This window comes from Ambystoma mexicanum, chromosome 6p (assembly GCF_040938575.1).
Source record: "Ambystoma mexicanum isolate Mex_15411 chromosome 6p, UKY_AmexF1_1, whole genome shotgun sequence".
Classification (NCBI taxonomy): domain Eukaryota; kingdom Metazoa; phylum Chordata; class Amphibia; order Caudata; family Ambystomatidae; genus Ambystoma; species Ambystoma mexicanum.
The window spans coordinates 617,434,091-617,459,693 of record NC_090935.1 but is presented as its reverse complement, the minus strand read 5'-3'; positions in this window follow the sequence as shown (position 1 = coordinate 617,459,693).

Below are 25,603 nucleotides of genomic sequence, written 5' to 3'. Positions count from 1 at the left end.
CGGGTGGGAGGTAGGAGGGTGGAGGGGGTGTGTTGGGCTCACTTGGGTGGCGGGTCGATAGGGTGTTCAACATGATATCACATATGCCATAAAAAGTGCACGATCAACCAATGAGAAGTGTGGACATTGATCTTTGTGTACTAGGCCATCATAGGCGTACAGTCCATATTGTGCATGTCCCAGACACACGCAGTGCCACGAGTCCCGTGTCCATGCATCAGCCACCAGGCGTGAGTGCTAGAAGCATACATCAATGAGATGCTGACGAATGTCACGGCCCTCCGGTGCCTCGCAGACTCCATGAGGTGCTGCCACATCCCCACCCTCATCATGACCATCATCAGGTGCTTGCAGTTCTGCGTCAGGGGGCATGGGCACATTTCTACGTACGCACATGTTGTGGAGCATGACACATGCCATGACCATCTTTGCAACCTTCTCATGGCGGTACAGGAGTGCCCCGCCAGACCTGCTGAGGCAGCGGAAACGGGTCTTCAGTAGGCCGAATGCCTGTTCTATGACTACACGGGTACGTGAGTGGGCATGGTTGTAGTCCTCCTCATGCTGGTCCCGTGGGTTCCGGACTGGTGTGAGGAGCCATCTCTTCAGTGGATATCCAGCATCACCTGTATGTGGACGAGAAACGTATGATGTGGAATGCCATTGATACGTACGCACACCCCCCCCCCCCTTCCTGGCAGGTCATTGACAATTCACATACCCCACATCATCATGCATGTAATGAGACTCACCGAGTAGCCAGGATCTGTTCCCTGCGTGTCGTTCCATGTAGCGTGGTATTGTAGAGTTCCTCAAGACCATAGAATCATGGGTTGATCCAGGGAATCGGGCACAACAATGTGTAATGATCCTGTTGGAGTCACACACCATCTGTACATTCAGGGAATGAAATTGTTTTCGGTTGCGGTACTGGGCCTCCATGGCATGTGGGACGACCAATTCAACATGGGTGCAGTCGATGGCACCAATGCAACCCGGTATGCCGGCAAGTGCATGGAATCCCACTTTTGTGTTGGTAATTTCCTGCTCCGAGCGTGGTAGAGAGATGTAGTCGTCTGCGTGCTTCAGGAGGGCATCGAGCACTTGCAATAGTGTCCGTGAGAACAGTGGCTGAGAAATGCCATGCAACTGTCCGACTGTGTGCTGGTAGGTGCCTGTGGCCAGGAAGTGGAGTACAGACACCACCTTCAGTAGGGGTGGGATGGCGGTTGGGCTATCTATCATGCTGACAAGGTCAGCCTGTGTCATGTCCACAATGGCGGCTATGGTGTCCCGGTCCAGACGGTAGAGGGTGTGGATCTGCTCATCAGTGAGGTTGAACGGATGTGCTCGGAGGCGTTGAATTGCGGGCTGCCTGCGTGGTGGTAGTGGCTGTGCTGGTGGCCCTTGCTGGCCCTGCCTTGGCCTCCTCCTCCTCCTGCGTCTCCTCCGTGCGGCTGGTTGTAGTTGGTGTTCGTCTACTTCTTGGAGTCGGAGCACTTGCAGTGCTATCAGGTCCCCCAGGGCCAACATCGCGAGTCCTGCCGGTAGCATTTCGGTGTGGTTGTGGGAGGAGACTGGCTGTGCAATTTATGTGTTTTCAGGCTGTATGGCCTCCACCTGTGGTGATTGATTCCACCTGTGCAAACTGCTCTCCCCTTTGGCCGAGCACGTCCCGCGCACAACGCTGCAATTCGGGGAATTGTATCTTGCTATTGCAATCATGTATTAGTACCCGATGGCCGTGTAAGATTGGTTGATATGTTCATTCTGCTGTGGTCCCATTGTTTCACATACTATCTGTGCAGTCGCGAACAGACTTGTGAGGGGTCAGTGGGACGTAGTACTCGAGTAACGGTGGGCCCTCATGCATCACTGTACCGAGTTGCAACGACGGGCGGGGCGTCCCATTCGTGGGTGAAGGCAGTTGCCATTTTCACACACAGCCGCACTCGATGGGATGATTAGTGATTTCAAACGGCCACAGATGCCTTTTCGACGTGATGTTGCAAATGAGGAATTCGAAGGGCGGCGCTTTCGGTTTCCAGCTAGCGGCGAGGAGATGCCCACAGGTCTGACTGCAAATGTAACGTTCTATTGTTCTATGTCCTTGAGACAGGGCCCATGGCGAGGGAGCAATGATTGATATGAATAGTTTGGGATGCGCAATAGCTACGTGGGCGATGAGGCCGTCCGTTCCCAAATACATGTTACTTCACAACACTGGAATTACGGGCTGGGGCACTGTGGATTTAGCAGGCTGCATAACGCACAGACTCAATGGATGTTTCTAATGTCATGTGAGTAATTATTCAGGCATTTTGATCCCGGGATGAGGGAATGATGGATGGATGCATGGGCAGGTGATTTGATACAGAGTTTGCCATGTACAGGGCTTCTTGGGATCTATCCGCCTCCCCTACGCTATGTGATGCAGGGCTGCCATAGTGGGACCATCGTCCATCTGGCCTTGTTGAGCCCTCCCTGTCTCGAGGCGCCCTCAGACACTCGTTTGCGATGGTGTTTGCACCTCGATATAGATGGTTATGAGTCGCAAGTGGTTTTGGGGTGGTGATGTTCCTTTGGAGTGGGCTAGCATGCATATGGCTGTGGATTTCGTGTGATCATTGAAGTGAGTTGTTGGTATGTAGTTCTGATGGCCATTCTGTTCTTTTTCTTTTCTTTTGGTTGACAGGTATCTCCTCCCCTTTTGCCACTGCCATCTGTATGCCACTCCTGCAGATGGATTTTACTCCCGACACCTGCTGCTTCGTGTTAATCAGTGGAGCAGCATTACGATCTTATGGGACGATCGCCAATGGGCCACATGCCCTTACGCAGTACTGGTGGCTCGGAGCAACATTTCGGCCTTTCAGCTGGACTAGTGCCTCCCCATTGGGACGGCCCTGCGGTTCTGTGCGCTTCCATGTTGCCTTTTCGGACGTGAATGTGGCTCTGTGTACCATGGGGGAACAGGGCGACACACAGGTAGTGGCTGGTCATTTCTTGCGGAAGCAGCCCACAATGGTGATTGGTGTTTTGGATTTCATGGCCTGATGGCTGTATGTGCTTGGTGATTTTGATGTGCATAAATATCTATTCTGATTTGGCCCGTGTAGCGTTTTTCTTTGCAAGTGATGTGGCATATGCCTATTTGGGGGGCGATGTATTGTGAGGAGATCTGCATTGGGTTCCAGCTTCGGGGTTTAGTTGCGTGGTACTGTGCTGTGCGCGTTTGCCTACGAAGCCCAGTGAGGTCAGGGATGGGGGCTGCCAATATGCCAGTTTGAATGTTGTCATGCTCAGGGGCGGGGGATTGGGTTTTGTGTAACAGATGCCGGTCAGCCAGGTGGACTGGTTGAATGATGTGGTTTTCGGAATATTGCTGGTCACAGGTGCCTGTGTTTGCGTGCGTTTCTTGGTGGGGGACTGTGGTCATGTCCATTGGGATGGCTTCTGTATTCGTGCCATCTGTGCCCTGCAGCTCCCATTGGCCCCTGTTGTGTTTCTTTTGTTCGTTGGCATGCATGGGTGACTTGTACATTTCAATGGTTGCATTGTGGCTTCATTGCACCTACGGGGAGTTGTACTTTGTGGGCAGGGAGCGGTGTACAGGCACTCAGTGGGGCCGTTTACGGTTGATTCGCGATGCCGTACTTCTCGCCATGGCGGAATGGTACATTCCGCCATGCCTGATGGCGTTAGGTACATGTCCGCTAGGGTCGGAATTGGCGTACCGTTGCACCATGGTGGTGTTTGCGGTTTGGCATGGCGCGCGCGCGCGTGCTTGGTGCAGTTAGCGTTGGCGTTCACTACGGTGTCGCTAATGGCTTCGTACTTTGCGGTGACGGGTCATAGCCGCACCGAGCGCTATTCGATGGCGGTATTGCATTTCCGCCATCGTTTTTCGATTTCCGCAAGGGTCGTAATGAGGGCCACGATAAGTTACTCCCTAACTTTTCCCTCACAGATTGCCCAGGTGGAGGTGGGGGGGGATCTTCACACAGAATTGTATATCTAGTCTAAAGAAAGCATTCTGCCACTGTTCACAACTAACCTCCCTTTATTCCATATTCTATGCTGATGCACCTCACTTAAGAATTCACATGCCTATTTAAAACTGGCTGCAGTTAGTGCATCTCTTACTGAATTTAAGTATTGTGTGGTACCACATAGAGTGTATATATCTGCCGTTCTTTGAATATGTATTTCCAAGTACAAAGTGTTATTTTAATGTATATATATATATTCCTGAATCCTATTTTATATAAAGAAGCTGTGTTATCACCTAACATAGTGTGTCGACATTCCTTTGTGGGGGCTGTACTTAAGAACCAGCCTGCATCACCTCCTGAAAGCTTAAGCCTGGCTGCTCGTCCATTGCTAACAAATTGAAAGCCCTGGCTGGGGTGTTCTGTGCCGTTACCCTACCATATAGAGGGCAGAAGTACAGATACCCCCCTCCAATCTCCCCCTTGTTGTCTTGTGGTGCCTTGAAACACCATTTGTTGTATAGGCACCATACAAATATCCAATAAATAAAATAAAGATAACCGGTCTATTGTCTTTAGAGAACCCTACTATACTGGATTCTATGGTAGCCTGTCTGTCCCGCCAATAAGTTGTTCTAGGACAGCCAGGCTATTGCGCTTAGTAGACTTGAGAGTAGCCTGTCCATAGAGCCTAGAAGAGTATACGAAGGTAGCCAGTTTCCTTCCGCACAGGCAAATGGATGACACAGAGACATCAAAGATAGGCACCATCTGAGCTTAAGGTATGCATAAATGCAACACTTCGGTGGACATCTGCTGCAGGTACGGCTATCCATCCACACACTTTAGAATGCAACCACGACTGCAACAAATCCGTTCTAGCTGGACACTTAACCGCTTCACCCTTACACCAGACTTTACAACCTACAACAATTTTCAGTCTAGTTGGTCACATATCAAGTCTCTCGCACTAGCGCTCTGTCATGACCTCCCTCAGCACCCATCCACATGCCTGACCTCTTGGGCTACTTACTGGAGCCTAGTCAGCCCACCTAGTTGCTAATCTTGGCCAAATGTACGCACTGTAAGACTTTCAGAGACTTTTCCCACACCTGGACTTTGGTCCCTGAGGGCGTTCCTACCGCAAAGCGCTTTTAGGGCGTACAAATGGGAAAAGGAGCTGTATAAATGACAACTACAATAAAATACAATACCCATTGTTTAAAGTCAAGGTGAGAACTTTTAAGCAGCAAGTGCGTGAAGCTGAGAAAAATGCTGCAGGATGTCATTCACAAAAGGACATGCAAGCCATGTGTAAGGATGCACTGTAGAGACATTTAAAATCCTGGCTGGATAAGAAGAGAGAGATTCCACCACTGCATAGAAGTTAATCTGTCAGTGCTCACTGCTCCACAACTCTTGAAACTAGATCAGTTCACACCAACACAAGTGTGATGCTGGAAATGCATCGGAGGGACAGGGCCTCCGTATCCTTGTCCTTTACTGCTTTTTATCGTGTGTTCTGTCATGTGGGACTCCTGGCGGTGCAGCTCTCTTTTGGTTTGGTGAACGGACCCATGGGATACCCTTATGGCACCCATGGGTGGGGGTACAACCCTGTGCCCCTAGTGTATGTTTTTGGGCACCTGTGGGTGGTCCGCAGAGCAGGGTATGGGCTGGTGGCAGCTCCATGCTGAATGCGACAGGTGCGCGGAGTATCCTCCATTTTGGGATACCCCGGCCCTGCCATTGGGATCTGTTGATTCCTGATGGAAAACAAGATGGCCCCGGTGGCCTCTTGCTTTCTATCACCCATTACCTTGTTTTCCCAAAGTCCTGGGAAGCCCTGACTCTGTCCCTTCCCCCTGACTGGCTGTTGGGTGGAAATGCCATATGTGGTGTTGTTGTGAAGGCCCGGCCAGACTAGCTGGAGATTTCCCAGTGATGTATGTTGTGGATACCTCCTGTGGGTGGGACCTGGGTGAATAGAGTGTGTGACGAATATGCATTCTGTGTTGTGGGTGTCTAGTATCTGGTGCTTGACACAATGACTGAGACACCCCTGCCCAAAACCGGTATGAATGCAGCTGGGAGTGTTGAATGGCTTGGTACTTGTCCCAAAACACATAACTTGTTGTGAGTGTCTGGAGAGAAGTGAATGGCCTGAATACCTCGTGTGCCTGATTGGCTGCCTGCCTGCATGAATGCCCGTTAGTCGTGATTGGATCCTTGAGTGTAACCCAGCAGAATGAATGGGAGATCAACAGTATATCTGGGGACCTCTCACTGCTAGGAATCGTGTTCAGAAGCTGAAGTCCACTACGACGAGTAACTGGATTAACTGATGCTTGACCTTGAAGCCCTGCTGGATGAGAAGAATTGCTGTTGCTCTCCTTCACAATCTGAAAGCTGCTGTGCCTCCAAGGACTGACCCAGAGAGGACCTGGTAAGGCGCCCTCTTCCCGAGCTACGAGGGACCATCGTGCACAGCTGATCTTTGCCAAAGCTCCCTGGTAGACAGACCTTCGACAGGCTGCCGACCCGATATAGGGACTGCTGCGGAACTCCAAGGAGAAGCACTCGGACTGTTGTCCGCCACTGTCGACGACCGCCGTCGCCGACCAGAGCCGCCGTGCTCCTGTTTGCCTAAGAACTTCCATTGAACATCGGACGCTCTCGTCTGCATCGTCACCCGCTTGTCTCCCGCTAGAGAAGGCCTGACCGTCGACATGCCGAGGAGCATCCACCGGTGGGTTTCCCGCCACCCAAGGACCACAGAGACGCCGACGACTCGACGCCCTTGCTGGGCCACAGTTCTTCATCATCTCTTTGCGGTCCAGAACTATCGTCACCGAGGTGCCCCGCACGCCTCTTCCTTGCAGGACGCCAACGCTCTGTCGTCGACGAGCACCGCTAGGAACGAAGCTGCCACTTCCCTGCTGTAGTTCACCCTGTTCACCGTCGGACGTTCAACGACCCGTGACTCCTGCCTTAAAGGGAGGGCACTCAAGAAGGGCCGTCGATTCCCCGACACCGAACGCCAAGTTCCCCGACACCTCTCGACGATCCGTGGCTCCCGCCTGAAAGGGAGGCACTCAAGAAGGATCGGTCGGCGCATCGTCAGAGAACTCTACTCCACCAGATACATTGGGGGGGGGGTAAAACCTTAATAGGAAGAAGTGAGACTATTGAACATATGGACTGGGCTTGTGCTATATATCTTTTATTTACAGGTTGCACAGGTGGGGGGGGATCTCCACACAGAACTGTGCCTAGCGGTAGGGGTCAGCATTCTGCCTATTGTTTCAACCATCTTACTTTCCTGCCTATGTCTATTGCTGGTTTCCTCGTTATTAATCTGTGTGACATTTTAACCGTACAGTTGATGCACTTTAATGAGATTCGATAACATTAGTGGTACCACTTTAGAATTGTATATATTTATCATTATTGACTTCCGAGTACCAAGTGCGTTTTTGTGATCATATACATACCTTTGAATATTAATTATATAAAGACTGTGTTTTCAGTAATACAGTGTGTGGACATTCCTTTGTGGGGGTTTGGGGACTACACTGTACTTAAGAACCAGCCCGCATCACCTCCTGAGAAGCTAGCCCTTGATTGCTCGTCCATTGCTACCAAATAGAGAATCTTGGCTGGGGTCCTCTGTGTCTCTCCTCTACCATATAGAGAGCGGAAGTACAGACACCCCCTACCAGTCTTTACAACAAGAGAGTGGAAAAACATAAGCAGCTGTGAGACAGACTCTACCCCAGTCTGGCTTGCTATCTGCATAAGGGCTCCCATGAAAATTCAGCACAGACCAGTTGTTTAATGCCTTTGTTCTTGACCCATACCAACTGGGTAGTGATGCCATTCCCAGTTTGGCAAGTGGTCAGTGTGGCCATCTGTACATGTGCAGTTGGCTGTGGAAATCCCTCCCCCTGGATAGCGTGTAGTATGAAAACTGGCTCTTAACACTGCCAGGCCTATTGTCTGAGACCACGAAAGGTGCATGAATGACACACACATGAGAGCTTACTTTCATCCAATTAAAAGTGTCTTTCTGCTGAAGACTACAGTGGGAGATAACATCAGTTCCAACACTTCAGTGACCACACAACAACAATTTCTCATATAATGAAGATTTACGTGCCAGCTAGCTGCAGTCATGCACATGGAGAGGCATGGAGGAAAGGTTGTGGAGACTTGGAATCTGGCTGTATTTTTGGAGTGTACTTCAAATTTTTATTTTTCCCAACATCCTAAATGTATTTGGCACTTTCAACCAGCTGAGCCGTTCTCTGAGTCCTATTACAATGCTCACAAATTGTAGGTTTTGTCTCAATATATTTGGCACTACGACCCTGCACACCCTCTAATGCCTTTTCGGCACTTTCGCAGTGCACCACATCTTCCCTTAAAGTATCCTCTTGCCGAGTCATCTAGAAGAGTGTTCCACAGCATACACCACTACCTCATCATCCAACTCCACCAACCAACAGAGGTCAGACAATGCACACATTATGCACCTGTGTTCCTCGTCACTCTCACATGCCTGTTTGGCCCAAATAGCACCCCACCCTGAATTCTACCACCTGCTTCCCCCCCTGACAGCAACAGCAGGCAGTGATGTCATTGGTGGTGATGTCTTCTGTCCTGGCTCTAATCATTTGAGAAATGTTTGAGCCCACCATCCACTCTCCACACAGTCAGGCCATGGCTCAGTGGCCCCAGTCTCCCCGTCCTAATCCATCTGCTGGAGGGCCATTTCTGGCTCCATCCCCTTGTGCTCTTCAATCTCCTGCAGAACCATGACTTCCTCCTCGTCTCCCCTCTGTCATGTGTACCCCTGCTGGCTGCATCTTCCTGCTTCTCTAGGAGTGCTTCCTCCTCCCTGCTAACTTCAAAGTCAAGGTACCCGCCCCCCATCTGTGGGTACTCTTCAAATGACTCTGCAGTCACCATCTCCTGCTCTGAATTGGTAGCCATACCCTCCTCAACCACCATATGACCCCTCCTCAACAACTGCCTCTCCTTCCTCAACTGCCACCTTCCTCTGTTCAAACACTGTCTTCCCCTCCGCAAGCTCCATATGAACATCCATCTACCCTCCTTGTCCACCTGCACTACCTCCACCTTGGACACAGAGGTTATTGAGTGGTCCAGTTCCTCATATTCTCCCCCGCCAATGTTGCCCAAGGTCTTGATTGTGCAAAACCTAAATGTGCCTGATGTATCTAACGTGTTAATGTGGAAAACACAAAACAAGTGACAAAGACCAACAAAGGCATTCTTACAAGACTCACACGATAGGAAAGTGTTCACGAAACACACAAATAGTAAGTAAGAGGCGATGCCTGAGCACAGCACTGCAAAGGTTTCTCTACAAACACAGAAAAGGAAAGGTGCTGAGAAAATGTTTCAATTGAAAAAAGTGGAGTAAGTGGTAAAAAGGGAAGAGTAGAGGGGAGCCTAAAGCCCACACATAAACAGGCAACAGGGGCTAAAAAGGAATTAGCAAAACCGGAAAATGCCAGAAGTTTAGGGTGGCCAACTGTCCCGCTTTTCGCGGGATTGTCCCGCAATTAGGGGCTGTGTCCTGCCGTTTGCAGAGTGGCTGTGCGGGACGCAGGTTGTCCCGACTTTCGTCAGGACAACCTGCATCCATCTCAGCCACTCTGCAAACTGAAGTGGGCATTTAAACAGCACGGCGCTGCCGCCTGCTGCTTTTTTTCCGCGGCGGCTCTGCAGCCTAGCTCCTTTAGAGCCTGCAGGTCGAGCTTTAACGCTCAACACCCGGCTTTATTCAAATGCTAATGATTTGTTCCTGGGTCGTGATGGTCATGTTTGCAGTTAAAAAACGTGACCATCACCTCCCAAGGACAAATCATTTGCATTTTAAAGGAATGGTTTGGTCAAAATATTTTATTGCCCCTACGGTTCGGCCATGTGTTTTTAAGCCTAAATCGCTCGATTTTAGGAAAATTTCCTATGAACCTTACCCGAGTTTTCGTCCATTAAACGCACGCGAAAACAGGCAGTAGGGCGCCGCCATTTTGTGATAATCCTATCACTTGCCGCATCACCCTGGCTGACCTGCTTTTGCGGCACTAAATCATATCCCCCGCCCCTGAGCCTGTCATCAGCAGACGCATACCACCCATTTCACAACGCCAAAGCACGTCTCGTGTCAACATTCGCTGCGCTTCAGCTAATGACATGTCGCCATGGAAATGGCAGGACGCCTCTTTCCTCAATAAGTAGAAACAGACCGTTTCACAACACACAGCAGCAGATTTTCGATTCCATTCCTCTCTCTGTGTTACTTTGAGTATTCTGTGACTGGTTTCTGTGCTCTGAACACACAATGGCTACAATAATGCCCTACATGTACGAGCCCGAGTATACCAAGGAGGAAATACTGGAAAGGGAAACACGCGAAAACGATGGGTCTTCGGACGGCAGTTGGGAGGACGATTCAACAGCTGAAGAGCCTGGACCTAGTCACATGGACAGTGTTTCCACCTGGTGCACATGCAATCGGTGCAAGCTAATGCCAACCTAGGAGGAGAACTGCTGCTGCTGTGAAAACTCAGGATGCGTGGTCTACATTTCGGAAGGCGAGCCACGACCGCAATGCATCACCGAGCTGCCAGACTTCAGGGCAGCCTGCCTCACACGTTCCGTGTTGAAGATAATGATGGTGCTTATGCACGAACTTCGCGCAACTGTTCGTCCTCGTAATCCGAGTAACGAGTAAGTATACTCTGCTTGTCATGCCACTCTTATTTCATGGTCTTCCACTATATCCAAAATTACACATACATATCATTGTAACGCACTAAAGTCGTTCAATAGTGTGCAGTGTCTAGATAGCATTTGTCCGAGCAGAATGCCATTAGTTACAAGAATTGTCATTGACAACAAACGTTTATTAAACTTATCTTGGTCATTTAAAAACAGTTTGTTTCATTCATTTTCACAGGTGGTACAGGCTGGTGGCCTATCGTTCCTTTACATGGTGGCTTCACGGGAGGCTTGGACACCGCGTTCGAAGAGTGATACCTCCTGTGCCGTTCGTGCCATAAGAGAAATGTTCCCGAGTGACAGCGGTCAGTACAGGGGATTTTCTCTCGCTGTGCTGCAACCTGAACTGTACAATGTTTAAAGTCTTGTATTTTTGTGTCATCAAAATAAGATACAAAATGAAACACCACATATATTTTAACAACGGTTGTTTCGATTTTTTAAATGAATCAAGTGTCTCTCCATTCAAGGATGGACGTCAGACATCTGTGCTCGGAATGAGTGAAGTTCAGGTCTCTGTGAAGCGGGGTGGTCACTATCTAAGCTAACATAATATATTATCAATAATGCATGCACTAAATAACACTTGTTCAAAGTCTTTCAGTCGGTTATGTCTCTATAAAAGTCACACATATATCTATACTATCAATTAACATTGGATTATACAGGCCTTAGGTCAAGGGTCTTGACCACTATAATACACTGTTTGAAGTGTGGGTCTGTGCTCACAAGAATCTCCGGTATGTGGCATTTGTTATTGATAGGCAACGATATACTGCAGTAGGGGTCTAATGAGAAGTAAAGGATGAGAGGGGCCTGATGGCCCCTCGCTCCCACACACTTGCCTGCACGCCCCAGGCCCATCCATCCATCCCACCCCCTCTATCAAAGGCGGTTCGCACCCGGGGATGAGCGCTGGCATGGGGGGCTGTCGCGGGCGCAAACGGCCAAGGTGCCAAACACCATGTACACTTCAAAAGGTATCCCACGCCCAGGGGCCATCGCTCACATGGCCTCCTCAGACCCCGTTTCTCCAGGCAGGTCTCCTCTGAGGCAGGCCGCCCCCCTGCAATCCACATAAGTGTGTCTCCATTCAGCAGTCTTCCTGTGCCTTATTTGCACGCCCCAGGCCCATCCATCCCACCCCCTCTATCAAAGGCGGTTCGCACCTGGGGATGAGCGCTGGCATGGGGGGCTGTCACGGGCGCAAACGGCCAAGGTGCCAAACAGCATGTACACTTCAAAAGGTATCCCACGCCCAGGGGCCATTGCTCACATGGCCTCCCCAGACCCTGTGTCTCCAGGCAGGCCTCCCCTGAGGCAGGCCGCCACCCTGCAATCCACATAAGCGTGTCTCCATTCAGTAGTCTTCCTGTGCCTTATCTGCACGCCCCAGGCCCATCCATCCCACCCCCTCTATCAAAGGCGGTTCGCACCCTGGGATGAACGCTGGCATGGGGGGCTGTCACGGGCGCAAACGGCTAAGGTGCCAAACAGCATATACACTGCAAAAGGTATCCCACGCCCAGGGGCCATCGCTCACATGGCCTCCTCAGACCCCATGTCTCCAGGCACGCCTCCCCTGAGGCAGGCCGCCCCCCTGCAAACCACATAATACCACAACATACACACGTCATTCATTCACAAACACACCCCTGTTTCTAATACTTTATAAACCACTTGATATGTCTCATGAGAACATCTTTGTGCTTTGCAAGTCAACTCCTGAACCTTCTACCTGAGAAGCACTGAGATCTATGCTAATCTGCTCGTCGTCATGCTATCTGTGACCGCTTCGAGCAAACTAGTCAGTGTGCTACCTGTGGCCATCTACCTGTTCTCCTGCAACATACTGATCGGCCTGCTGAATCCAACTGTTTGTTGGTCAAGGTAAGGCCATGTATCCTAGTCATATTTCGGTCATTTTTACATTTCTATCGATTTGCGATTACAGTACCCAATAGAGCTATGGTCATTGGTCTCATTGCTATTGACTTGAGTTTCAATTGTTATGCTATCAATAGATCTATTTATTTTCATCTGTGTCAATTGTCATCGAATTGCATCCTTCGGGGCTCCAGTCTATAATGTAAGCATGGTTCCTTTTCGTGCAAGACAGAACATCCAAGGGACGAGTCACATGTTCAGAGTTTAGTCACATAATTTAAAAAATGTCTGTAACTTATGCAAATACTAAGCCGCACATGATGAACTAGTATAGTTCCGGCGACCAAAACAAACCTTGCATTGAGCATGGTATGTTTCATTTACTTTTTTATGACATTTTTGTTCATCAAGGTTTATAATAATCTTGATATTTACTTTTCAGAATTTTCAACAATGCCTGCCTGTTCGATTAGCGGTTGCCCTTCGAAGACCCATGCTAAATCTGAAGGCACTACAATGCATGTATTGCCGAAAACTGTTGATCGAATAAGAGAATGGGTCAGACATTGTGGATATCCACTGGATGAGCTGGAAAGTAGAGTCCAACAAGTCTTTGAGGACAGGAGGGGTGATCGATACCGCATCTGCAGCCAGCACTTTCCCTCGAACATGTACACCACATCTTAGGTAACAAAGAAGAATAAACGGCGATCGACACGAACATTTCTCGCAAACGCTATTACCACTCTATTCGTCCACAATCCACCACTGGTGAGTAAAGTGTCAGTTTTTAGCTTTAGGCCTTGTGGTAGTGTGTAGGTAGCCGAATGGATTCATTGATATTTTAGGTGTTGTTTCCAATTTGTAATACTTTCGACATTGATACGAGTGTATAGCTTTTTGAATAATGACATTTATCAATATATTATTTTTAGATTTCATAACCCACAAACAGAAATCTATATATGGGCACAGGGAACTGTGCTATATTGCACATTAGTCAAGTATTCTGTCTCCTTACATGGCAATTTTAAAAGTTGGCTTTTCATTATCAAACAATTTACCTTTACAACTTCTTGACTATCCCTTGAATCTGAAGCAAGAACATTCTACTTCCGTCACATGCTCGCAGTTATCAACCACTTCTAGCGCGTATCAGGTAATCATACTTGGCTATTCCACTACAGACTTGTTTTATGCATGTCAAGTAAGAGTTTGTATGTATCGTGTGATTATTTTACCAATTGTTTGGTTAGTGCTTTCCAATTGATATACACCTTAGTTGTCGTCCCCTGGTCTTTGTTTTAAGTTATAATTAGTGTTATCCATACTAATGCAAGTACTGTCTTTCAGGGAGATGCTGAAGCGTCCACCACATTGACAACAGCCCTAGATGTTCTTCAGCAGCACGAGGTATGGATACTGACAGCTCAATCGACCGTGATCATCAGGACTGGAACACTTGTCATTTGATTGTTATACACCATGTTTCATTTGTGGTTAGCCGTTGATATATACCTGTGTGGTCGACCGCAAGCGTGTGTTGTGTTTTCAATATTGTAATCCTTACTAATGCAAATACTATGTTTCAGGCAGTTGTTGAATCGTCAACCCACGCACTTGATGCAGAGCCTGACATTCAAGTAATTCCGGTGGAAGCGGGACCATGCGGATACAAATCGGCGCAACAGCTTTCGGAAGTGCGCCCCACATTGACAACAGCCCTAGATATTCTTCAGCAGCACGAGGTATGGATACTGACAGCTCCATCGAGCGTGATCATATAACGTGATTCCATTTGCTATACTTTCTTCCCTATTAATGCAAGTATTGTGTTTCAGGGAGACGATGGAGCTTCCACTACAATCACAAGATCCCATTTAGATGATGCAGATGTAAAGAAATCGGAGAAATAAGTCGATTAAATCTGATCGTATTTAAATATTCCTTGATTCTTTTAGACAATGCAACATTTGTGGTTATCTCTTTATATGTACTGTGCCGTTGACCCCAAGTGTGTGTTATGTTTACAATATTGAAAACTATACTAACGCAAGTACTGTGTTTCAGGGAGTTGCTGATGCCTCCTCTTCAATACAATCATTTGTGGCAGTCCATGCAGAGCCAGAGGTATGGATACTGACAGCTCCATCGAACTAGGTCATCAGAGCTTGAATACTTGTCGTTTGATTGTTCCACACAATGTTTAAATCGTGTTTGGCTATTGAGATGTACATGTGTGTTCGTCCTCACGTGTGTTTTATGCTAACAATATTTTGATACACAGTAATAAAAATACCATGTTTCAGGGAGTCGATGGAGCCTCATTCCGTGCTGTCTATGCGGATACAGAAAATATAGTCGTTGCAGCGCAAGAGGAAGGGGAGACATGCAGATCAATTGGAGCAACAGCGTGCAGATGTTGAAGGTCGAGTCAAAAAAGTTGCAAAGAAAAGAAACAAAAATAAGGTTAGTTACAAACAGTTCATAACTTTAGAAATGTTTCTGTGCTGGGAACTATTTTATGTTTTTTTCAAGTCAATTGTACTATACTTTATCTTGTGTTTAAACTGAACATCCCTTTTCCAGTCTGTCCTCTAGTTACCCGTGGGTCTACGAACTATACATACACAGACAGTGAAGCGAATGAGAGATGTTGCTTGCCAGACCATTTACACTATGGAGGCTATGGAGGAACTATTAATTCAGACGCGGCGTGTTGAGACTCGGGATGCTCATGTCAAATGTACAGAAAATGAAATTATTGTGTCCGGAGAATCCAGTAAAATTATATTGGACCATTGCTACAGTGCGACCGCACCACCGCAACAACATGATACTGGATCTATTGAAGATAGCTCTGAAGTAGTCGCAGATCAATTCACACAATCTACACCCGCCAAAAAATTGCCACCAAAAAAGCTGTCGACATTGTTGTGTTCTCCCATCATTGTTGAATTAGCAGATATTGAAATGACAGAGAATGAACCAGCAGCAGCATTCACTGACGCATCAGAACTTGATAGCAGCGATATTTCTTTCAAATGTGGTGAAATGGCCTCAATGTCACAGGCCGGAACAACTTTGACGCAGGATGACAGTCTAATGAAAGGAGGCAAATACATAGTTTTCGACAGTTGTTTGATGGATATTATAAGTATGCTGAAATGTGGGCATTCCGTCAGAGGGAAAGTATATGGGAAGTCATTGATTCATGTGACTCATCAAAAACAAGGCAGTAACGTCACAATACATGCCGCCTGTAGATTACATCATACATTCTCATGGTCTGCACAACCGATGCTGGGGAAACTGCCAGCAGGCAATCTACTGTGTGCAACTGCATCACTTTTTAGTGGCTCCAGTTTTAGAAAGTTAAAGTCTTTCTTTCAGTTTGTGGGACTCCATTTCATTTAAAAAAACGCAGTACTACAAATACCAACATGATTATCTGTTTCCGGCCACTAGTGATGCTTGGAAAATTGAACAATTGTCTCTAGCTCTAGCAAGTACATTCGAAGGCAAACGATTCAGGCTAGCCGTCGATGGACAGCGCGACAGCCCTGGATTTTCTGCCAAGTACTGCACCTACCACTTTTAGGACATGGATAGTAAGAAAATTGTGAGTTTGGTTGTCGTGCAGGTAACACAATGTACATCCTCAGTGGCCATGGAGAAACTAGGATTTATAAAATCAGTGGAATATCTGCAATCGAGGGGAATGCACATCGACCTCATAGCCATGGACAGACACGTTTCAATTGCCAAGACAATGAGAGAGCAGTTCCCACATATCAAACATCAATTTGACGTATGGCATCTTGCTAAATCAATCAATAAGAAAATCTCGGCTGCAGGGAAAAAAAAGTTTTGGAAAGTATTTCAGAGTGGTCCCAGTCTATCAGCAACCATCTTTGGTGGAGCTCCAAAACTTGTGAAGGATCAGTGGAAATACTACTTGAAAAATGGCGGTCACTGATGCACCACTGTACCAACGTGCACCGCCCTTTGTCCCCAGTGGAGGCACGGAAGAAGAAGTGGTTGAATCCATCTTCACCGACACACAAAGCTATTGAGAAGATTGTTTTCCATAAAACTCTATCAAGAGATTTGAGGGGACTGACAGAATTCTGTCACACAGGAGGTTTGGAGGTGTTCCACAATATGTGCCTAAAGTACAGGCCAAAGCGCTTGCATTTCAGCATACAGGGCATGAGACATAGGACTCTACTAGCGGTCTTGGCCTATAAAGAGAATTTCGTCCGTGAACAATCTAGGACTAAGGGTAATGTAAGGATGCCTCGCTACACTAAGGCCTTTTCAAAAAGAAGTAAGCAATGGGTGATCAAACCAGTCTATGAGGAAATGGAGTTCGACTTTGTCAAAAGCCTTATTGTTGCTGTATTAGAGAAGCACAGATATGGAATTTTGAACGTTTCTGTGCAGAGCACTGATCCATTGCCACCCAACATTGCCACTGTGCCATGACCACCCAAAAGTCAACATGTGCCTCGATATTAATGGACCAAAGGAGAGCTGGTTGTGAAGTACAAATCGCGGTTTAAATAATTGTAATACGATTGTCTTTTTGTAAATAAATGTTATTGCATACAAAGCACGCTAACCCTAACCCCTACCTTCACCATCCTGGGTGCCGAACAACCTGGGTGTCATCTTTGAATTCTCTCTCTATTCACCTCATATTGCTGACCTTGTCTATATGTGTATGTATATATTTTTGTTGATGTAACTAATTTTCGCAATCTCTTCTAAATGCTGGGCACTGTTAACCGAGGGGAGGCTTGCGTGTTGCAAATAATAAAACAAACAAACAATAAATCTCACTTTCAATTCAACTCAACTCCTCGGGTACTTTATACTTTCCCTGACCTTCCCCAAAAAATTAAAAGTCTCAATAGTTATGGTTCTTTGGGGCTTCAAAGCTCGCAGACAACGAGGACAAAATTGGGGGCCTTAGAACGCGCCAAGCAAGCCGTTGCAGATGGGAGACGAGCCAGTTCGCATTTGCACATTGAGGCGCACCACATAGATGGATTTGAAACTTCAAGTTCTCACAGATGGCTTTACTACGGGATGTTGCAAAGAAAGAATGTATGGTCATTTCTAGTGAAGGTCAGCGGCTTTTATTTTCAGCTCGCGCCCTGAAGAGGCCCACAACTCGCACTGGCAGTATAAGGTTCTATTGTTTTTTGACCTTGAGAGACAGGGACCATGCCGAAAGAACTTCATTTGAAGGGGGGGTGCGGGGTGCAATAACGTAAGAGACGATAAGGCAGAAAATTCTGAAACTAGACCGAGTTTCATGTTAGTTCAGTATACGAAAAATCGTTGTCAAGAGCACAGTGGGATTTACGGACTGCATTACGCAGAGACACAATGGAAATTGCAAATATAATGTAAGTAACTCTTTAGACGCTTTTATACCGGAATGAAGAATTAATGAATGGATGCATGAATAAATGAATGAATGAAGAGCTTTGAAAAGGTTTGTGGGATCGTCCTTGTAGCGGGCACATGGGCATGCAGGTCCACATTCCACATGCATGTAGACAAAAAGTTGTTTCTCATTGTGTACTAACCTCGATTTATTTCATTAGTTTTCGCATTGATTTTAGAGCCAAACATACTCCATTGCACTATCCTTGAAAGCAAATGGTTTCAGCTCGGCCGTAATATATAAAATGAATAATATTAATAAAGATCGGCTGGCGAGACTAATTATAAATTTTATGTTTTCAAAACAGGTATATCCTTCCCTTTTGCCACTGCCACAAGTTTCAGACACTGGCAGATGGTATTTTAACCGCCAGCTGCAGCTTAATGTAAACAACTGCACAATCCTGATGATCTTATGGGACGATCGCCAAGGGCCCATATGCCCTTATGCGGTACTAGCGGCTAGAAGCAACATATCAACCTTTACGCTGGCCTAGTGCCTACTTGATGGAACAGCCTTGCGGTTCAACGTGCGACAAAAGTGCTTCTTTGAACGAAAACCAACACCCTGTGTACCATAAAGGAACAGCGCGTGACTCACGATAAACTTTTACGGATTTGCGGATAGAGATAAAAGAAAATAAATGACTTTCGGAATTCATATGGCATTTGCTGAATATTCTATAAACATTTAATGTCAAATAAATGTACTTTACCAAATTTACCGTGTTGCTGTTTGATTTTAAAGTACAGTTTCATATTCTGAATTGTGGCGCGCTGTGTTGTGAGTTGATCTGTGTTGGTTTCCGGGTTCTGTGTGAAGTCGCGTAGAAGACGACTGGGCGCTTTTGCCTACGCAGCACAGTAACGTCACGGAGAGAGGCGGGGAATATGAATGTTTTGATAATGTCAGGCTCAGGGGCGTGGGATATGATTTAGTGCTGCAAAAGCAGGTCAGCCAGGGCGATGCAGCAAGTGATAGGATTATCACAAAATGGCAGCGCCCTACTATTGTTTTCGCGTGCGTTTAATGGACGAAAACTCGGGTAAGGTCCATAGGAAATTTTTCTAAAATCAAGCGATTTAGGCTTAAAAACACATGGCAGACCCGTAGGGGCAATAACATTTTTTGATCGAACCATTCCTTTAATTAAGCCTGGTGTCAGAGCGTTACAGCTCGACCTGCAGGCTCTAAAGGAGCCATTAAAAAAATGCAAATTAAAAAAGGGGCGTGCCAAACGTGGATGACGTTTTGACGTCATCGCCGCCTTGTGGGCAAGTGTCCCGCAAAATACTATCAAAGAGTTGGCAACCCTACAGAAGTTACTAACAAACACTTCTAACTTGACAGCCACACAAAACACCCAAAGGAATCAGGAAGAAAGCTCGGCCTTTTAAAGGCCCTCAAACCATTTTTAGAATGGCTGAGGACTTCTTATTGGCTTGTCCAATTCCCCTCTTGAGTCTTGGGCCCTGCAATTGGGCAGTGGGCCTCAAACACGGCTTGAGACTTGAGTCAGGGTTCAAAAATCTGCAAATCTTGCAAAAATACCAAAGGGCAGATTGACTTTCCCCCAGGACACTGTTTGTGAGGTTTGAGTACCCCTATCGAGAATGCAAGATGTAAACAGCTCTTAGTTTCCTTGAATTAAATATTCAATAATATCAGGAACTAGTTTTTACTGGTTAAACGTAAATATACAAAGACTCCAGACTCTGTAGGTAAGGGTGCAATCATTTCAACATGCAGGAGTGCCAAGTCGTTAATAGTACGCACTTCACCGCTGCTCGGCCGGGATGGCCATCGGGAGCAGCAGGTATTCTTCTGAAGCTCCGAATCCGGAGCAAACCGGAAAACCTCCTCGTTTCTTTTCTGTCTCAATCAACTCCAAACATAGAGCGCTGAATGGGCACAGCAGGGTTGCCATTGTTGTAGCTGGCTCGTGGGCCGACGGGCCTGCCTCAGGGTTATCATTGTTGTGGCTGGCTCGTGGGCACACGGGCCTGCCGTACGGTTGCTGGGGGCACCCAGCAGGGAATCGGATTCCTGTGGTCATAGGACTTGGACTGTTGCAGGGTTCACCATGCTTGCTGTGATCACACTGACTTACTCAGTTGCCGGCGGCACCCCGGCTTCTGGATGCAGCAGTGGTCACGCGGTTGGACAGTGGCCCACATACTGATCTGGGGGCACCAGAAATTATTATTTCTGTAATAATGAGATACAGAAACAGAAGTGCCATTCGTAGAGTCTGCCACCGTGCCAGCTGAGGCTCCTTTTAATGGCAATCAGTCATGTCATGACGCATATTCTTAAACGGGACAACACCACAGTATTGATTGAGGATGGGAACTCAGCAAAGAGTGAACATTGCATGTGTGGCAACAATCCTAATATCCTTGTGACATTCTGTGATCCTGACAACAAAGCAACATTGCCTACTTGTCACCATACGTTTGTAATATTCCTGTAACTGGCTCCCGCAGCAACTGCTGGGCAGACACACTTTGTTTCCAGTCAGGTTGAATGTCCACCCGAGGAAGTAGAGTTTAGTGTGGTGCAGGCTCAGTAGATCCGGTATTAGAGGAAGAACAGTCGAATTGGAGATTGTGCTGTACCTCTGCTCCAGGCGTGTAATCTCATGCCTGAATACGACAGTGGTCTCGCAAAATATGAGAGTGACGCATGTAAAAACATTTCCATAACCAGCAGTGTCTTCGGAACATGGGGCGAGATGCCCCGTTTCAGGAAAAAAGCCTGCAGGCAACACTTTTTGGAGACAATGGGCCTCATTACGACTCAGGCGGTAAGGGTTTTACGGCGGCGTAAACAGCGCCGACCCTTACCGCCTGAGTACGAGGTCCCTTAGCGCCATGGCGGATTTAACACCTGCTTTTAGCAGGTGTTAAAATCCATGGCGCTAAGGGACCATGGAGTTAATTACGCCACCGTAATTTACGGTGGCGTAATTAACGCCTTCCCCACTCCCATTATGCCCTATGGGGCAAAAATGGGAATGGGGAAGGGTAAATGGGGATTGGGGACTTACCGCCCCGCCAACCTCGGAATGGGGCGGTAAGTCGGCCAACCACCATGGCGTAAACGTAGTTTACGCCATGGTGGTAAAGTCACGGCCCAGGCGGTAATTTACCGCCTGGGTCGTAATGAGGCCCAATCACTGATTCAGAGCCTAACCTTAAAACAGCAGGTCCTAATATGTCAAATGTCACAAAATGACTACTGCTCTGAGGCAGTGCAAGGATGAGTGGTGGCTAAACCGCCTGCTCAGCTCCACACCACTACTAAACCAGCAATGATCCCAATCATAAAGGCAAAACAGACACATCTCGACAGGTATACCTCCTTTTCCTTTTGGGATAACGTGAGGCGATTACATGTTATACTCTCAGGAGGAGGCAGTAGGAAGCCAAACAGCAATATGATATGATAAGTCATTTATAACGCGCCTGTACACAAGTGTTTCTCGGCGCGACAAGACAAGGAAGGGAGGACAGAAGGAGAACAAACAAAGATCTTACTAGGGCTTGTGTCATTCAGATCGTGCAAGTTTGGGGCGGGGAGGGAGAGGGAGAAGTGCAGGGGGGGAGGAGGCACCGGAGAGTGCAAATTAACTCATAAGCGCTGCCGGGAGGTGGCTCATAAGTGCAGAGAATCATGCCCTCCACTTCCTCTCAGCCACCCTACGTTTGCACTTAAGGGTGGCGAGGTCGGAATCGTACCAAGATTTGTACTTGGATGTAGGCTTCATGACAGGAGATAGAGAGATGAAGGTTGGAAGGGGCTGTGTCAGAGTTTGAGTCAGCCAAAGGTGTAGGAGGAGGAGGGAAAGTAGCGGCAAAAGCCTCCACTGACAAGCGCTTCATGGGCCGGGTGACCGAGAAGGTGAGTGGCAGTGCACTGTCAGCTTAACCTGAGGGGTAGAGAGCGACAGGTGAGAGGAGAGAAGAAAGTTGTCAGTCCATGAGAGAGGATGGGTGAGAGGATTGGAGAAGGGTAGGTCTGACGAGATCAGAACATCCAGGGTTTGCCCTGCAAAGTGAGTCAGGCCAGAGGTTAGAATAGAAAGAGAGAGTTGCAGAGGTTGCGAAAGAGCCCCGACGAGCGACTAGTAGTATCCAAGTGGATGTTAAGGTCCCCGAGCAGGAGAAGTTGAGCAGTAGAGACAAGGAGGGAGGAGGAGAGGTCAGCCCACTCAGAGAGAAAGAGCACGACCTGATCAGGCGGCCTGTCGATGGTGGCCACAGTGAGAGAGAGGGCAGGAGAGCTGGAGAGCCTGCAGACCAGCCATTGAAAGGTGGGGTAGGTCTGCGTAGGAATGACAGAAGCAGGGATCCACTCCGGGAAGATCAGGGCTACTCCCCCGCTGTAACGCTCACCTGGCTCCCACGGAAGCGCTGACCTGGACTGGATTGCTGTGACCTCTTCAAGCGTGATGCGCAGGATTCGAAACATCGACTGAACTGGACCCCCAAATCTGGCTTGTCTGGCCCGTAGAAAAATCCTTCTGTAGGTGGAGAAAGGGGATTAACTGACTGCAGAGTATTGCGATTGCTTCCCACCTCCCCTTTGCTCGTCTCTGACCACCTCCGAAATCCCCAATCAAGGCTCACCTTAATGATTGAATGGATGAGCTCTCCATCCTGCTTCTGGCGCAGGGGCGCGTATTAGACCAGTTACTTCACTGGTTTCGGAAGGCGAAATGCCGTAAGTATGCAGTTTAAAAAGTTCCAGAGTAGAGTCTTCTCTTTGTTTGCTTTTCTTAACCTTCGATCTGTCCTTATTTTCAGGTGCAGAGTGGAAGTGATGGTTCGAGAGATATTGCCGGAGATAAACTCAGGTGAGTTTGTGATAAAGTGATCCCTTTAAATGTCTTTGAATCCCTCTAGTAATGGCTTTCTTTTTTCCCCTTAGGGGCTGGGGTGCGGTACCAGGCCAAGAAGTGGCGCCGACCCGAAATGGGGAGTGGTTCCGTCAAATATGGCCAGGTAAGTCTTGTGACGGAAAATCAGGCTTTCCTCATTTGTTCCTCCTGCTCACCTTTTGTCTCTTCTTCTCCCCTGCAGGTGCAGAGATGTGGCGGAATGCCCAGAAGGTCGCGGTGGATAGTGAAGAGCCCACGAGGCAGGCGAGTGATGCGCGGCGCTGCAACAAGTAGCACAATGCTTTTAAAGAATGTCTATCTTCAGGATCGCTGGCGTGATGGTTCCGGACACAGGTAGGAAGTTAGATTAAGTTCTTGGTTTTCACCTTTTCTCTTCCCTTCCTTCCTTTCAGGTATCCCAAGATCGAGGCGGGCGTGGCTGGAGGCAAGATGCAGGAGCAGGCACGGTGAGCGTTCAGCTGCTAGATGCAGAGCAACGCGAAGCACGTGTGGCAGTCGGTGCGTGGTTTAAATAGCCTAGGAAGAAGTTCCAGGTAAGTATTCTTCCACGGTTCCCACCCAAGTAAAATAGTTCCTTTGATAAAATAGTCCCTCCTAAGCCTCATTTGGCTTGAGGCTTCATGCAGCATGGTTTGCGTCAGGTAAGTGCACCAAACACCCTCTTTTATGAGCCTGGCGCCTATGGCGCCAGGACTGATGTCCAACATGAGCCTGGCGCCAAAGGCACCAGGACAAAGTCCAAAGAGCCCCTATTAGGGGTCGCTGAGCTTTTACCCGAGGGCATGATGCCTGCTCCCGGGGGTGCTGGGCCTGTCCTGGTGCTCCGGGGGTAGGCATCATGACACCCGCCAGGACGGTTGGTTCTGGGTTCAGAGAGAATCTTGGAGCCATCAAGGAGGAGAGTGTCAAAACTTGTGGCAGAGCTGGCCGTGAATCAAGTCTCGTTGAGACAGAGTACATCCAAATCAAGAACTTCCAGCAAACGGCAGAAGTACATCAAAGAACAAGAACACCGGAGACTTGCAGGGTCCTAGTGTGAAAGGAGAAACAGTGCAAGTGACAAAAGTACATTATAATGGAACTGAAGGACGTGAGAATGCAAGTACAGTACAAAATACAGAGTTGTTGCTCATAGGGGCACAAGAGGGAGAAAAAAAGGCGATGCAGCACACATACAATACAATAGTAAATCAACAAACAAAATGAACAAACACTCATGGGCCAAGAAAACCTGGAAGTAAGTGGAAATACAGGCAATGCAGTGGAATGGCAATACAGTAGTGAATGGTTTATAGTGATAAAATCGAAAACTAAAAGGTAGAAAGTCAAAATATAAAGAAAAGTTGAATTTTTGTGTTATTACGTTTTTTATTCGAAATGGGGGGTTCCCCCTCCAAACACCCCCCCCTTATTTTTTTTGTTTTACCCATTTTTTTTATTCCTGGACCCCAAAATAAATATATACTTTAAGAAAAGGAATTTGACTTTTTTTTTCGACTTTTTGTTTTTCGATATTATGACTTTCGACATTTTTGTTCGAAATGTTGACTGCACACTGTAGTGAATACAATACAGTGGAATGACAATACAATACAATGCTCAATGACAATACAATGGTCACAGTACATAAGGGAAAAAGATGCGAGACACAGGCAGGGAAAAATGCACTGGACTCGGCTCAGGGGAGCCTGAAGAGGAAGAAGAGGAGGGATAGGGTCTGGGTAGCGTGGGGAGCAACCCTGAGGGGATTTGCAAGGCCGGGGGAATGGGGACAAATTGTGTGGGTAGCTATGCAGTGCGGAATGCGCTAGGCCGGCGGAGCAGGGTCAGGTTGCATAGGGAGCATGAAGAGAGGGAAGCGCTAGGCCGGGGGAGCAGGGGCCAGTTGCATGGGCAGCAAAACAGAGAGGGATGCACTAGGCCAGCAGAGGGCGGGCAGATTGCATGGGAGCAGCGCTGGGAAGGATGCACTAGGCCCGGGCTGGGGGTACAAGTTACATGGGGATCTCTGCAGAGAGGCATGCGCTATGCTGGGGAACGGGGACAGGTTGCGTGGGGAGCAACTCAGAGAGGGATGTGCTAGGTAGGAGGAGCAGGGACAGATTATGAGGGGACAAAGGTGTGAAGAAGGGGGGAAGGGCCTAGGTAGCGAGGGAGCAAGCATGGGCAGGGGAGAAGGGCAGGCGTTCAGGCAGGGGGAGCATGGAACAGTAGTAGGGGCCTAAGTTATGAGGGAGCGAGCGTGGGCAGGGGAGGAGGGCAGATGTGCGGGTGGGGGAGAGTGGAAGCGTGGAACAGATGCAGGGGCCTAAGTTGCGATGGAGCGAGCGTCGAGGGGAGAAGGGCAGACGTGCGGGCAGGGGAAGCCTGGAACAGTAGCAGAGGCCTAAGTTACAAGGGAGTGAGTGTGGGCATGGGAGGAGGGCAGATGCACGGGCGGGGGAACGTGGAACTGATGCAGGGGCCTAAGTTGCGAGGGAGCGAGACTGGGCAGGGGAGAAGGGTGGATGCGCGGGAGGGGAGAGCGTGCGCAGAGGGAGAATGGGACAG